Genomic DNA, 17492 nt, shown 5'->3' with positions numbered 1-17492 from the left:
CCAAGCTAGTAGAATTAAACCCAACACCTTTAAGAAGGCATACTTACCAAGCTAGTAGAATTAAACCCAACACCTTTAAGAAGGCATACTTACCAAGCTAGTAGAATTAAACCCAACACCTTTAAGAAGACATACTTACCAATCTAGTAGAATTAAATCCAAGCTTTACCGCCTGTAGCTGGGCTTATAACATAATATAACACACTTAGGAAGATCATCATTCATTCCTCTCACTCACACACACACACACACACACACACACACACAATGTTCTTCCTTTGTTACCATGATGATGGGATGTGATGAACATCATTCTCTCCATGTCCAGAGAAGACAGAAGACTAAAACCCAAATACCCAGTCCCTGTATCTCCCCTTAACATGAGAACGCACGCTCACACGCATACACACACACACACACACACATACACACAACACTTGCTACTCCATCATCAGCAAACTCAGTAATTATATAAGAACACTGAGACAGTCCGCTCTTATAATAGCTCCTAACTGAAACACACTTAAAGGGGAATTTCACCCTGGCCCTCCCATGGCATATATTCATTAATATTTTAAAGGGGAATTTCACCCTGGCCCTCCCACGGCATACATTCATTACTATTTTAAAGGTGAATTTCACCCTGGCCCTCCCATGGCATATATTCATTACTATTTTAAAGGTGAATTTCACCCTGGCCCTCCCATGGCATATATTCATTACTATTTTAACAACATTACCTTTTTTATCGTAAATATCAACATTATCCTCAAGCTACAACTAGCACCTTTCAGTTCCACTGGTAGAATCAGGAAGTTTTGACTGTTTATTCCTCTGCTCATAGCGAACCACAAAATCCGGAAATCATAGCGGATACAGCTCTCTAAGGTAGATGGGGCATGTTCACAAACGTGGAAGATGGCATTGTGAACGAACAACACACAGCCATCTCAGAACTTCTGCAGGCACCATTTTTTGGGGGACAATGTTTGTTTTTCATCATGCTTGTGTGGTGTTCTGTGCCTGGCTGTGCTAATTACAAACAAGCGTGAAAATGAGATTTACCGCGATGCTGCCAGTAACTTACGGCTATCAAGAATGATGCGCCTTACGGTGACCAAAGATTATCAGAGGGATTTTCAGGCTGAACTGATGTGATGGGGAATCCATAGACAACAGCTGAGAAGTGATACCATAGATTTGTTTTCCTTCACAACAAAACTGAGCATTCTCGATTAGAGGTAACCAAACATGATTTAGCTGATGTCTCTCTGTGTTTCATAATATTCTTTCAATTCGCAAGAATTGTATCTCACCGGATAAAGAATCAGAGCGAGCAAAACAGCGCCATTCTGTTTCTAAATGTGTAGGCCATCTATCTGATACTGTCTGGTCCAAACGAGTATCACATTGTTGCCGCCTATAGCATTGAATGCAAGGGAAGCCAGCGAGCATTTGGCCTCCCTTGATAATTTTTTTTTTTTTAAACGAGTATAAAATTATAACCAATCAGCGTTGAGCTTAACTGAATGAGCTCAACTGTGAAATGGTCCTGGGGGATTTTTTTTTTTAAGTGTCAAGGGAAGCCATCTTGGATTTGCCGTCTCTCCTATTAAATCACATTGAGAGCATACGTCATTCATAGAAACAACTTGAACTGTTGCATCTCGTTGTGTTGTTGTCCTCCGGTGGCTAGCTAGCTAAAACTGTCCCTTTACTAAATTAGCCATGGATAGAGATAGGGATTTGGACTTGTGTTTTACTTAATTCTCCTTACTGGCCAATGATTATAACAGCGATTCTGATCCAACCATGAATTCATATCTTGTTATGCCTCTGGCCTGAGAGGATGGAAGTTCAATATGTAGCTAGATGTAGAAGGCTAATGTTAACTAGCTAACGTTGCCCATAAATGGAAGTTAGGCTAGAGAGCAAGTATTTTAGCCAGGTAGGACAACAAAAAATAAGTGTTTACTGTATGACAGAGTGATAGTCCGTGAAAACATGAAAGAGAGGAGGATGGCATTGCTGTTTCTCTACAAGTAGGGTGAGTCATCATGTTTTTTCTACTTACACAAATGCACGCACGCACGTACGCGCACACACACACACACACACACACACACACACACACACACACACACACACACACACACAGACACAGAAATCAGAACCATGGACAGCCACAACATATTTAGCTTATGTTAATTGGACTAAATCGTTTTTGGTATCTTTTAGTTGTCACTGTATTAGACTAATCATAGGTGATTTGATGAAGTTGAAATGGTGCTGGAATAGTGGAGGCAGCTCCTGTTTTCTTTGCGACTTGAGGAAACTCTCCGTGGTTCTAAATCAATAGTTGTTCAGTGGTCTGAAAATGTGGGAAACATGAACTTGCTTGACCATGCAACAGGTCATGTAAATGTCTGTTACATGTAATATGCTTTGAGGACTTCACCAGACAGAGGCTGCTCTCTGGGGTTGTGATAAAACAAAGGTCTGGTTGAATTTATTCTAACACTGTGTCTTCTTATTGTCTTGGGCCTTTAGGCCCTTATATCACAGTGTCAAGGCATATGAATTTAACAGATTATAGAGCAAACAACACTATTATCACAACACATAGGTTGTAATATGGCTTTTTCTTTGTATGGTTTGTGTTATCAAGTTACAGTTGGTTAGAGGTAGTCTGAGGACCACCGAGTACCTTCCAGACCATGTCATCAATTTAGTCCCACCCTCTTCTCTCTGTAAAACTCAGGTTATCTGGAGTCCTTCCACAGGCCCTGTTGAAAAATACCCCAAAGCGGCGGCATTTTGGGTACACGAGCATTGAGGGAGCGAACACACCTTGCGGTTAATTGTGGGACAGAAAGGTATAAAATCAAGACTGCAACAGTAATGATACAACCACCTCATTCTTCTCTCTGTAGATTCTCAAAACACAATACAAAGACATGTCTACAAAAATCCCCTGCAAAGGTCTACTATTGACAAGAATGATCTGTCAAAGTCAATGGGCTGGGGGAGGATCACGGACAGTACTTTTAGATGAGGAAGTTGTTTTGGTAATGCAGGGTTGTACGTAGACAGTAAATGTATTGTTGTGTATGGGAACGGTTGAGAGGTGCCACCTCTCCTCAATCTCCCATACACAACAGTTCATACCGTGTAACAACTGCCCTCCTAAGACTTTTCACACATTCTTTAGCCCCCTAGTCCATTTACTTTGTTGAATGATCTTTCCTCTCAAAAGCAGCTCGAAATGTCCCTGATTGGCCCTAAACAATGTTAGCCGGTCCCATTCGGTTGATCCCTTTACCAACAAAGGTGTTGCCCCTCGTCTCTTCCACTAAAAGTGTAAAATGCTAACACCTCAACCATGACTTTCCAGGAGACGTGCAGTACCAGCACATCTTCTGCAAGAGGACCAAACAGTTGAGGGTTAAGAAGCCCTACACCACTTTCGGCAGTCTTATCCAGCTGTCCGTTCACCGCAGACAGGACAGAGTCTTATCCAGCTGGCCATTCCCCACAGACAGGACAGAGTCTTATCCAGCTGGCCGTTCACCGCAGACAGGACAGTCTTATCCAGCTGGCCGTTCACCGCAGACAGGACAGAGTCTTATCCAGCTGGCCATTCCCCACAGACAGGACAGAGTCTTATCCAGCTGGCCGTTCACCGCAGACAGGACAGTCTTATCCAGCTGGCCGTTCACCGCAGACAGGACAGAGTCTTATCCAGCTGGCCATTCCCTACAGACAGGACAGAGTCTTATCCAGCTGGCCGTTCCCCGCAGACAGGACAGTCTTATCCAGCTGGCCGTTCACCGCAGACAGGACAGAGCCTTATCCAGCTGGCCGTTCCCCGCAGACAGGACAGAGTCTTATCCAGCTGTCCGTTCCCCACAGACAGGACAGAGTCTTATCCAGCTGGCCGTTCACCGCAGACAGGACAGTCTTATCCAGCTGTCCGTTCCCCGCAGACAGGACAGAGTCTTATCCAGCTGGCCGTTCACCGCAGACAGGACAGAGTCTTATCCAGCTGGCCATTCCCTACAGACAGGACAGAGTCTTATCCAGCTGGCCATTCCCTACAGACAGGACAGAGTCTTATCCAGCTGGCCATTCCCTACAGACAGGACAGAGTCTTATCCAGCTGGCCGTTCCCCGCAGACAGGACAGAGTCTTATCCAGCTGGCCGTTCCCCGCAGACAGGACAGAGTCTTATCCAGCTGGCCGTTCACAGCAGACAGGACAGAGTCTTATCCAGCTGGCCATTCACCGCAGACAGGACAGAGTCTTATCCAGCTGGCCATTCACCGCAGACAGGACAGAGTCTTATCCAGCTGGCCATTCACCGCAGACAGGACAGTCTTATCCAGCTGGCCGTTCACCGCAGACAGGACAGAGCCTTATCCAGCTGGCCGTTCCCCGCAGACAGGACAGAGTCTTATCCAGCTGTCCGTTCCCCACAGACAGGACAGTCTTATCCAGCTGTCCGTTCCCCAGACAGGACAGAGTCTTATCCAGCTGTCCGTTCCCCAGACAGGACAGAGTCTTATCCAGCTGTCCGTTCACCGCAGACAGGACAGAGTCTTATCCAGCTGGCCGTTCACAGCAGACAGGACAGAGTCTTATCCAGCTGGCCATTCCCTACAGACAGGACAGAGTCTTATCCAGCTGGCCATTCACCGCAGACAGGACAGAGTCTTATCCAGCTGGCCATTCACCGCAGACAGGACAGAGTCTTATCCAGCTGGCCATTCACCGCAGACAGGACAGAGCCTTATCCAGCTGGCCGTTCACCGCAGACAGGACAGTCTTATCCAGCTGGCCGTTCCCCGCAGACAGGACAGAGTCTTATCCAGCTGGCCGTTCCCCACAGACAGGACAGAGTCTTATCCAGCTGGCCGTTCACCGCAGACAGGACAGTCTTATCCAGCTGGCCGTTCCCCGCAGACAGGACAGAGTCTTATCCAGCTGGCCGTTCCCCACAGACAGGACAGTCTTATCCAGCTGTCCGTTCCCCAGACAGGACAGAGTCTTATCCAGCTGTCCGTTCCCTGCAGACAGGACAGTCTTATCCAGCTGGCCGTTCACCGCAGACAGGACAAGACCATTCGCCATAAGCACAAAGAGTCTCAGCTTCCCCAGCCCACCATGCCGAACACCATTGTCAGTCTACCGAAGCCAGATAAAGGACTATGGCTGTGTTTACACAGGCAGCCCGATTTTGATCTTTTTTTTCACTAATTGGTCTTTCAGATCAGATCAGTTCTGAAAAATGTTCGATGTGAAAAGATCTGATGTGATTAAGACCAATTAGTGGAAGAAATATTAGAATGTGACTGCCTGAGTAAACGCAGCCAGTGTGGCTCAGCGTAAGATCATGTGGAACAGGGGATCTCTAACCTTGTTCATGAGGAGCTACCCTCCTGTAGGTTTTCCCTCAAACCCCAGTTGTAACAAACCTGGTTCAGTTTATCAACCAGCTAATTAATAGAATCAGGTGTGCCAGTTTAGGGTTGGGGTGAAACTGTATAGGACGGTAGCTCTACAGGAACAGGGTTGGGGTGAAACTGTATAAGACGGTAGCTCTACAGGAACAGGGTTGGGGTGAAACTGTATAGGACGGTAGCTCTACAGGAACAGGGTTGGGGTGAAACTGTATAGGACGGTAGCTCTACAGGAACAGGGTTGGGGTGAAACTGTATAGGACGGTAGCTCTACAGGAACAGGGTTGGGGTGAAACTGTATAGGACGGTAGCTCTACAGGAACAGGGTTGGGGTGAAACTGTATAAGACGGTAGCTCTACAGGAACAGGGTTGGGGTGAAACTGTATAGGACGGTAGCTCTACAGGAACAGGGTTGGGGTGAAACTGTATAGGACGGTAGCTCTACAGGAACAGGGTTGGGGTGAAACTGTATAGGACGGTAGCTCTACAGGAACAGGGTTGGGGTGAAACTGTATAGGACGGTAGCTCTACAGGAACAGGGTTGGGGTGAAACTGTATAGGACGGTAGCTCTACAGGAACAGGGTTGGGGTGAAACTGTATAGGACGGTAGCTCTACAGGAACAGGGTTGGGGTGAAACTGTATAGGACGGTAGCTCTACAGGAACAGGGTTGGGGTGAAACTGTATAGGACGGTAGCTCTACAGGAACAGGGTTGGGGTGAAACTGTATAGGACGGTAGCTCTACAGGAACAGGGTTGGGGTGAAACTGTATAGGACGGTAGCTCTACAGGAAAAGGGTTGGGGTGAAACTGTATAAGACGGTAGCTCTACAGGAACAGGGTTGAGGTGAAACTGTATAGGACGGTAGCTCTACAGGAACAGGGTTGGAAAGCCCTGATGTAGAACCACCATAACATAAATATGGATTATTTTCTATCAGTCTTCAAAATGTATCTGCCTTTAAGGATTCACAGAATACAAACTACATGGCCAAAAGTATGTGGACACCTGCTTGTCAAACATCTCATTCCAAAATCATGAATATGGAGTTGGTACCCCCTTTGCTGCTATAACAGCCTCCATTCTTCTGGGAAGAACATTGCTGAGGGGACTTCCGGATGAATGACACGACAATGAGCCTCAGGATCTCGTCACAGTATCTCAGTGCATTCAAATTGCCATTTATAAAATGCAATTGTGTTCTTTGTCCGTAGCTCATGCCTGCCCATACCATAACCCCACAGCCACCATGGGGCACTCTGTTCACAACGTTGACATAAACAAACCGCTCGCCCACACAACGCTATACAAACTTTCTGCCATCTGCCCTGTACAGTTGAAACCGGGATTCATCCGTAAAGAGAATACTTCTCCAGCGTGCCAGTGGCCATCAAAGGAGAGCATTTGCCCACTGACATCACTTACGATGCCAAACTGCAGTCAGGTCAAGACCCTGGTAAGGACAACGAGCACACAGATGACTTTCCCTGAGACGGTTTCTGACAGTTTGTGCAGATATTCTTTGGTTGTGCAAACCCAGTTTCATCATCTGTTCAGGTGGCTGGTCTCAGATGATCCCGCTGGTGAAGAAGCCAGATGTGGAGGTCCTGGCCTGGCGTAGTAATACGTGGTCTGGGGTTGTGAGGCTGGTTGGACGTACTGCCAAATTCTCTAAAAAGACATTGGCTTATGGTAGAGATATGAACAGTCAATTCTCTGGCAACAGCTCTGGTGGACATTCCTGCAGTCAGCATGCCAATTGCACGCTCCATCAAAATGTGAGACATCTGTGGCATTGTGTTGTGTGACAAAACTCCACATTTTAAAGTTGGAATTGAATTGTCCCCAGCACAAGGTGCACCTGTGTAATGATCATGACACTTAATCAGCTTCTTGATATGTCACACCTGTCAGGTGGATGGATTATCTTGGAAAAGGAGAAATACTCACTAACAGGGATGTAAACAAATTTGTGCACAACATTTGAGAGGAATATGCTTTTTGTGCATATATATAGCATTTCTGGCATGTTTTATTTCAGCTCATGAAACATGGGACCAACACTTTACATGTTGCGTTTATATTTTTGTTCAGTATAGAATTGAATTCAGTGAAACTCAATGAAATTACAGTGCATTCGGAAAGTATTCAGACCCCTTCACATTTTCCACATTTTGTTAACCTCAAAACTTGTGACATTGTGTTGTGTGACAAAACTGCACATTCCAGAGTGTCCTTTTATTGTCCCCCAGCACAAGGTGCAACTGTGTAATTATCATACTGTTTAATCAGCCTCTTGATATGCCACACATGTCAGTTGGATGGATTCTTTTGGCAGAGTACCGTCTTGCAGCGTATGATTTTGTTTTGTTGACCTTGTTTTTGCTTTCTCATTTGCCTAGCAGTCCTTTTTCATCAACGTTTAATATCAAGGGCTAATATTAAGGCATAATATTATGTATGCTTTGGAATTATTTTTCACTAACAGGGATGTAAAGAAATGAAACATGGGACCAACACTTTGCATGTTGCATTTATATTTTTGTTCAGTGTATATCTAAAATTAGGGATGCGCGATATATTGGTGAACATATCAGAATAGGTCGATATTTGCTAAATATTCCAACATCGGTATCGGCCGATGTCTAGTTTAACGCCCCGATGTGCAAAACCGATGTCAAAGCTGACGTGCATACCTATATAACGAGCAGTCATTTGAAAGAGTAAGAAAATTTCAGCGAGACAACTCAAAGGCGAAATCCATTAAAGCCAAGATAATGGAATTCATTGCCCTTGACAATCAACTGTTCTCTCTCTTGGGTGATGTTGGCTTTCGCCGACTGGTCGAGTACCGGTACACACTACCAAGTGCGCTATTTTTCAGATGTTGCCCTACCGGAGTTACACAGTAATAGCGTCACTGCTATTATCTTCAGAACATACATTCTATGGAACGCCGTTTGGGTCTTTGCGTGTCAAAAACGATACAGTAGCACTGTCAAAGCTGTACAAAAAAGTCTGCAAACAAGCACACACCGGCCACGAACGATGTGTTTACAATACCGCGTTGGTAATAAAGCATCATTTGTTCGACCACAACTTCTGGGGTAGCTAGCTTTAGCTTGGTATCTAGCTAGCACCAATACAACCAGCTTAAAAACAATGACCAGTAGAACCTGCAGTCATTTTCATTATTCTTAGCAATGATTTAGGAATCCTTGTGAGTAAGTATTAGCTAGGTTGCCACTTGTTGTTCGCCTATTGAAATTGAACTTCAGTTCATGAAAATAAATAGCTAGCCAGCTACTTAACCCTGTTGCCCAAAGCTAACGTTATAAGCAGCAAGCTAGCTTCATCTGGCTAGTGAGGCCTGACCGGACTGGGTTATGTGTTGTGAAGCTAGCCACAATAAGGATTAGGCACAATAGTGGAATTTGCGGATTGCCTTCAAAATAAAAGTATGGCATAATTCCATTATTTGTATTCATTTGCATCACTGTCAATGACATACTTTTATTTTGAAGTATGTCATTGACAGTGATGCAAATGAATACAAATAATGGAATTATGCCATACTTTTATTTTGAAGGCTAAACGCAAAGTCCACTATTGTGGCTAATTGTTATTGTGGCTTAATAAAAGTATCGGTATCTTTTTTCTGGCAAGGAAAAATATCGGCTATCGGTATCGGCCAAAAATGCAATATTGGTGCATCACTATATAAAACATATTTTTCATGTGAATACGGTATATAAAACTACTATGTATGTAAAATATATGTATATGTAACAACAAAAAATCTGTAAAAAAAAAAGGTTGGTCATCAAAAATTCTCTGTGCTACACAAAAAGTATCTACCCTGTAACTCCGAGTAAAGGATACCAAAAATATTTGGTTAAATCACATTATCTGGTGTAACGATCTGTAGCGAAGACAACTTGTGGTCATGATAAAATTGCCATTCAAAAAGAACATACAGTAAGAGAATACAGTATGGTCAGTGTAGTAAAGTTCAGGGAATACTTATAAAGCTGTGGGAGGAATGTTGTCATGATCAAACTGCCATTCAGCTCCTTATGAGTCATATACTGGTAATCCAGCATACTGTCTAATCCCTCGAGAGGAATACAGTCCTGCTACAATGACACACACAGGACAAAGGAATTATGTTTCTGTATCTAGAATACACTCCTGGAAGGCACCACACGGTATTGTCTGTAAGACAAAAAAAAGAATAATAGATTATACTCTATTGCACAGTTGAACAACAGTTGAACTGTGTCAGCATAACATCAACATTAGGGTAGACTAGTTGAACATGCGTACATGTGCACAGGCACAGATTACATTTACAAAAATATCAGACAGTTTCTACCTACAGCCATGTCTATCAGGCATGCTTAGGTAAATATTTGTTTGAGATTTACAATAGTATATTGTTATATTATTGTTTCTTCTAATTTAGCGAGCTGACTGTATATATATATATATATATATATATATATATATATATATATATATATATATAATACTTATTTACATCTGTTTGGAATCCTATTTTGCGTTATGGCTATCATTTTGTGAGATTGAAATACATCCACGGTCATGACCCTCGTCAATTACGTTACATAGCTAGCTAGTACAATTATTTACAGTTGCTGATGTTACACGTCTCCTAACAAGTTACAAACGCAAGGTGTGGCGCATAACACGTTAGCAGATGCCAGGCTAACTAGCTAGCCAATTACAGTCATGTGCTACCATTTGCTAGTAAACCTAGCTTTAAGTGGCTGGTTGTAACGTTGTAATTTGCTGTTTTGACTTGAGTCTGACTCGAGTCACACATTTGATGACTTGACTTGATAGAAAATAAAATAACTTGAGATTTGATTTGGAGCTTCAAGACCGGCGGCTCGACTTTGACTTGAGACTGATGACTTGGAAATGATCTAGCCAGGTTTTGTAATGTTTTGTCAATAGTTGTGCGGCACCGAGTCCACGTGGATTACGCTACATGCAGCCAGACAGTAGTAGCAGCATCGCCCTTGCAAAAAACAACGGTTTAGTTCGTGAAACGCACACTGCACTCTGTTTGGACCAGCAAACTATCAATCCACACAGGTCGGGTGAGCAGGTGAACAGATCTCCTGATGATTTGCTGTACAGCTATAGGATACGGTGCAGCGAAAACGTCAAATTGTAGGATTGCCATAATAAATACATTTGGGTGATCAAGAAAATGAACTGTTTACTTTGTAAACTCACCAGCCATGGAGCAACAGTTACTAGAATATGCCTACTGGTCCTTTGTTATGTAACAATTACTTGACATTGACCATTTACTTATGAAGCCTGCATTTGTAATTAGTTGTTAAATGAATTACGCACCAGAGGAGCGGCTCTTCACCTGCGCTCTCCAAACTCCCGCCAGTGGAGAGGCCTTTTTCTCCTGTTCATACAGTATATGTTTCCTCTTTCTTTCACACGTTTAAATGTATAGGCCCTATGTGGTAAATCTGTATTCCATTTAATACTACACTAATTGCTAGCGTTTCATCATTCCATCCACATACCGTTTATTGCAACACGTAGACATTTCTGTTTCATGTTTGATAGGCCTACGATACGCTTTCATTTTATAGTTAACCATTTCTTACCCTGCTCTGAGTTGGCGCGATGTTTATAGTGCACATGAACATTTCGCAAGACTCATGAGGTACAAGTTATGTTTATTTAATTAAATACATTGTTTCCTTTGTTCATATTTCCTGGGTTATGTCGGAGTTCCGTGTGTCTAGGTCCTGTCTCTTTGTCATTTTTTGCTGGGCGTAATAGGGGCTTGCGCGCCTTAGAGCGCATAGAAATAGGCAACGTGGCCCGTTGTAGTCAGAAGAACGTTGAATATGAGAAAATGATTGTTCCATGTATGCATTGTGTTGAAATATCATTAATAATAATGAAGTCTGACTAAGACAAATGTACCAATGTAACAATGGATGTAGAAATTGCCTTTTACATTGTAGAACCAGTTTATTGGTTATAATTGCCCATTGGGTAATTGTAATGGTTCTGGGGGAGAGTGCCTGCATTATCTAGGCCTACCTGTTTGAGCTCCTGTTAGACAGAGTCCATGTGGTTTCTCAAGGGGAGGCTGTACAGTCCTGTCCTCTACCTGTTTGAGCTCCTGTTAGACACAGTCCATGTGGTTTCTCAAGGGGAGGCTGTACAGTCCTGTCCTGTACCTGTTTGAGCTCCTGTTAGACAGAGTCCATGTGGTTTCTCAGGGGGAGGCTGTACAGTCCTGTCCTCTACCTGTTTGAGCTCCTGTTAGACAGAGTCCATGTGGTTTCTCAGGGGGAGGCTGTACAGTCCTGTCCTCTACCTGTTTGAGCTCCTGTTAGACAGAGTCCATGTGGTTTCTCAAGGGGAGGCTCTACAGTCCTGTCCTCTACCTGTTTGAGCTCCTGTTAGACAGAGTCCATGTGGTTTCTCAGGGGGAGGCTGCACAGTCCTGTCCTCTACCTGTTTGAGCTCCTGTTAGACAGAGTCCATGTGGTTTCTCAGGGGGAGGCTGTACAGTCTTGCCTTCTACCTGAGTGTGTTCAGATAGGACAGGTTAAGCCTGATACAGAGGCTATTTGTTTTGGGCTACTGCCGTGTAGATTTGGTTAAATCTACCAGTATATATTGTATGATATGGTACTTTCACCATTAGATCACCAAGACATTGTAATTAAATCTGCACTCTGAGCACGTCAACCTGCCTTGCCTTCAGCTGACTTCATGCCCTTATGACAACTACAAGGTCAATATTTTACAATTACATAGGCTAATTAAAATATGTTTTAGACAAAATAATCAAAATATGTGTCTGGTAGCCTCAATAGACAAAGATTAATAGATTTTTTTTTACTTGACTCGAGACTTGACTTGAAAACTTGAGACTCGACGCAACTTGCTCTTAGAATGCACGACTTGGACTTAACTCGAGTCTTGACCCGTTCTACTTGAGACTCGACTTCAGACTCGGACCTTGTGACTCGAATAATAGCGACTTGGTCCCCTCTCTGGGTAGCCATATATAAGACTAAAAAGAGAAAAGGTTTTATAATTGAGATACCAAAGATCTCAGATTGTAAAACCTATTCTATTTTTAGTCATAGATATATATGGCTACCAGTAGTTGTTTAGCTAACTTAGCTAACTAGCTACCTAAATTAGCAAAACAGAAAAAGATTTTGATTTCCCCCCACTGTAATACAGTACTATGTTAGCCAGCAATATGCAATATGGGTTTCAGTAGATAAACTAACGTTAGCTAGCTAGCAAGGTGGCTTGCATGACAAAATAACTTACTTATCTAGGCAGCGTATTTGTCATCTGCCCTCTTAGTGCTGGCATCAGCTGTGAGCTTCTAATGTTAACTAAATCCAACTCTTTGTTTCGAATCCACTTTGCTATATTCCGGTTGAAACATGTATGGTTGAACGTAACCATGGAGATAATTGAACATCCAAACATTATCCATCGTAGAATTCGTGTTGATAAGAGGACTTACTTGAAGCTATTGCTTCTGGTCAGTACATTCAGTTTGGCCCAAAGGATTGTGTTGTTAGTGTCCGCCTCCTTTTCAAAAAAGCCCGCCTTGGGGGAGGGACGGGGACCTGAGCACAAAATCACCGCCCAACACAAGTTGTGGCATTTCAGAGACTGGAAAGAATTTGTCTGCTTGTATATTTAGCAATGAATCCGCCGATAAGAACATCGCTGAAATATGTCCAATGGCTCCATCAAACAAGGAGAACCATGTCTACACGCACAAAATTGTATAGTGCGATAGCCTTCGCAAAATGCCACAAAGCAGGACTACATTTATTTGTAGACCCCCCCCCCCCCTAAATACACAGGAAGCTGTCATAGGGTGTATAATTCAGCGCGAGAACCCCAGACCTGCCTTCCTCCTGGGCAGTTATGTGTGAAACACATCTCACTGTCCTAGAAATACCTTGGACATGATGAAAACAAGCCCAGATTCCCCCAGGGTGAAATTCCCCTTTAAAGACTTCTACTTGAAACACACTTCTACACTTTTAACTGACGCATCTCTACACTTCTATGCACATAGAAGTGTGCTTGACATAAACTTTATGAACACTTCTTATGATCACACAATATGCAAGAGTGGAGTGCAGTACTGCAGTGGAAAGTTAGGCAGAACATGTAGGTAAGAGAACAGAGAGGACAGTGTGCTGTGTTAGGTTTGAGAGGACAGAGAGCTGTGTTAGGTTTGAGAGGACAGAGAGCTGTGCTAGGTTTGAGACTGAAGGACAACTCCTCTGCTTGTCTCTTTTATTTTTAGTCATAGATATGGCTACCGCTAGTTGTTTAGCTACTGTAACTTAGCTAGATAGCTACCTAGCTAAGTTAGCGAACATACAGTATTGATTTCCCCCCACTGTAACACAGTAGTATGTTAGCTAGCAATACACAATATGGGTTTCAGTGGGTTTTAATTTGTAATTATTTTTTATTTGTAACTTATTTTTGTACATAATGTTTCTGCAACCGTATCTTACGGCAAAAAATAGTTTCTGGATATCAGTACAGCGATCACTCACCCCGGAGTAGACAAAGATTTTTTCTACAACAAGGACGACACCCAAGACATTCTCCAAAGACCCCAGAGGGCCGACATCCCCGTCAATTGCAAGAGGAAGCGACGCAGGACCCGGACCTGGTCAGGACCCGGAGAAGGCGACTGGGAAAGCTGCCGTTACCGTCAATATTACTCGCCAACGTGCAATCATTGGACAATAAACTAGACGAGGTACGATCATGAATATCCTACCAACAGGACATCAAAAACTGTAATATCCTATGTTTCACGGAATCATGGCTGAATGACGACATGGATATTCAGCTAGCGAGATATACGCTGCACCGGCAAGACAGAACAGCACGCTCCGGTAAGACGAGGGGGGGGCGGTCTGTGCATATTTGTAAACAACAGCTGGTGCACGAAATCTAAGGAAGTCTCTAGATTTTGCTCGCCTGAAGTAGAGTATATTGTGATACTTGCAGGCCACACTACTTGCCGAGAGTTTTCAGCTATACTTTTCGTGGCTGTTTATTTACCACTACAGACAGATGCTGGCACTCAGTCAGCTGTATAAGGAAATAAGCAAACAGGAAACCACTCAACCAGACGCGGCGCTCCTAGTGGCCGGAGACTTTAATGAAGGGAAACTTAAATCAGTTCTACCAAATTTCTATCAACATGTTAAATGTGCAACCAGAGGGAAAAAATTCTAGATCACCTGTACTCCACACACAGAGACGCGCACAAAGCTCTCTCTCGCCCTCCATTTGGTAAATCCGACCACAACTCTATCCTCCTGATTCCTGCTTACAAGCAAAAATTAAAGCAGGAAGCACCAGTGACTCGGTCTATAAAAAAGTGGTCAGATGAAGCAGATGCTAAACTACAGGACTTTTTTGCTATCACTGTCATGGCCGTCATATGAATTGGACCAAGGCGCAGCGGGTATGTGAATGCTCATTTTATTTAACACGAAATAAACCGATGAACGGACGACAAACAGCCTTGTAGGCTCACACAGCAATACAAAGAACAATCCCCAAAACAAACAAACTCCTAATTATAGGACCTTCAATCAGAGGCAACGATAACCAGCTGCCTCCAATTGAAGGCCCCAATCCCAAATACTGAACATAGAAATAAACACCCTAGAAACAGACATAGAACTGTACAACATAGAACTAAACCAAAAACCCCGGAAACATAAATAAAACGCCCCTCTACATAAACACACACTCAAAACCATATAAAACATATACCCCCTGCCACGTCCTGACCAAACTATAATAACAAATAACCCCTTTACTGGTCAGGACGTGACAATCACAGACTGGAACATGTTCCGGGATTCTTCCGATGGCATTGAGGAGAACACCACATCAGTCACTGGCTTTATCAATAAGTGCATCGAGGACGTCGTCCCCACAGTGACTGTACGTACATACCCCAACCAGAAGCCATGGATTACAGGCAACATTCGCACTGAGCTAAAGGGTAGAGCTGCCGCTTTCAAGGTGCGGGACTCTAACCCGGAAGCTTACAAGAAATCCTGCTATGCCCTGCGACGAACCATCAAACAGGCAAAGCGTCAACACAGGGCTAAGAATAAATCATACTTCACCGGCTCCGATGCTCGTTTTATGTGGCAGGGCTTGCAATCTATTACAGACGACAAAGGGAAGCACAGCCGCGAGCTGCCCAGTGACACGAGCCTACCACATGAGCTAAATCACTTCTATGCTCGCTTCGAGGCAAGCAACTCTGAGGCATGCATGACAGCATCAGCTGTTCCGGACGACTGTGTGACCACGCTCTCCGTAGCCGACGTGAGTAAGACCTTTAAACAGGTAAACATACACAAGGCTGCGGAGCCAGACGGATTACCAGGACGTGTGCTCCGGGCATGTGCTGACCAACTGGCAGGTGTCTTCACTGACATTTTCAACATGTCCCTGATTGAGTCTGTAATACCAACATGTTTCAAGCACACCACCATAGTCCCTGTGCCCAAGAACCCAAAGGCAACCTGCCTAAATGACTCTTTTACGCTGCTGCTACTCTCTGTTTATCATATATGCATAGTCACTTTAACTATACATTCATGTACATACTACCTCAATTGGGCCGACCAACCAGTGCTCCCGCACATTGGCTAACCGGGCTATCTGCATTGTGTCCCGCCACCCACCACCCGCCAACCCCTCTTTTACGCTACTGCTACTCTCTGTTCATCATATATGCATTGTCACTTTAACCATATCTACATGTAGCAGGCATAGCAGTCAGACGTCTTTGTCCTTCGTCTTGTCGTGTCCCATGTATATATATATATTTACATATTTTCTTCGCATATCTTTTTATATATATTTTTTCTTCTTAAAACTCAACCTCAAAACACTCTCCTGCAACCCGCCTCACCAACTTAAAAAAAAGTATTATTTACCTCAAATCTGAAATCCACAACAGATGTTAGCCAGAGGTTGGCCAGTTCACTGGCAAATGTTGGAGTTCAGCTAGCCACGGTTGGCGGTCATTAGCTATCCCTTAGCTTTACACCTGGATCTCGCAGCTAGCTAGCTGCTACCCGAGTGACTATTGGCTAACATTGGTCCCGGAGCTAACATCAATTATTCCGGTGCTAGCCAGCTGAAGAGTTCCATCAGCCACTCCTGGGCTACAATCACCTATCCGGACCTGTTTTACTGCCAATGTGGAGCCCCATCGGGCCTTCACGACTGGACTACCGACGTTATCTGCCCGAGGGAGTTATCCAACTGGCCCCTCCATCGCGACGTAACCTGAACACCCATCTGCGGCCCACTAATCGTTAGCTGTCTTATCGGCTGCTATCTGAATAGGTCTATCGGACAATTTTCTTGGAACTATACAATTTTCTTATAACTAGAACTATTTTGCCAATTGGACTGGTCCCCCTACCACACGGAACCCCACTAATCTACAGACGGAAACGCACGTGGTGGCTAAAAACAGACCTCCCTCCATCTTCTGCCAGCTTGCTACCTATGGCCCTGCTAGCTGTCTGAATCCCACAGGACCCTTATGATCACTCGGCTAAGCATGCCTCTCCTTAATGTCAATATGCCTTGTCCATTGCTGTTCTGGTTAGTGTTTATTGGCTAATTTCACTGTAGAGCCTCAAGCCCTGCTCATTATACCTTATCCAACTTTTCAGTTCCACCACCCACACATGCTATGACATCTTCTGGTTTCAATGATGTTTCTAGAGACAATATCTCTCTCATCATCACTCAGTGCCTAGGTTTACCAACACTGTATTCACATCCTACCATACCTTTGTCTGTACATTATACCTTGAAGCTATTTTATCGCCTCCAGAAACCTGCTCTTTTTACTCTCTATTCTGGGCATCATAGACAACCAATTTTCATAGCTTTTAGCCGTACCCTTATC

General features: G+C 43.9%; 1 protein-coding gene across 3 annotated transcripts in view; it reads right to left on the bottom strand.

The window, feature by feature from the left end:
- neus (Neuroserpin) overlaps window positions 1-17492 on the bottom strand; it is a 59924-nt gene that overhangs the window by 25342 nt on the left and 17090 nt on the right. Inside the window, exon 1 of one of the 3 annotated variants that reach the window (XM_045702913.1) lies at window positions 12818-12906. The gene's annotated coding sequence lies outside the window, so the exon portion shown is untranslated. 3 annotated transcript variants of the gene reach the window in all.

The sequence above is a fragment of the Salmo salar genome, chromosome ssa20 (assembly GCF_905237065.1).
Source record: "Salmo salar chromosome ssa20, Ssal_v3.1, whole genome shotgun sequence".
Classification (NCBI taxonomy): Eukaryota; Metazoa; Chordata; class Actinopteri; order Salmoniformes; family Salmonidae; genus Salmo; species Salmo salar.
The sequence above is the reverse complement of the archived record's forward strand: the minus strand, read 5'-3'. Positions and strand labels throughout refer to the sequence as shown.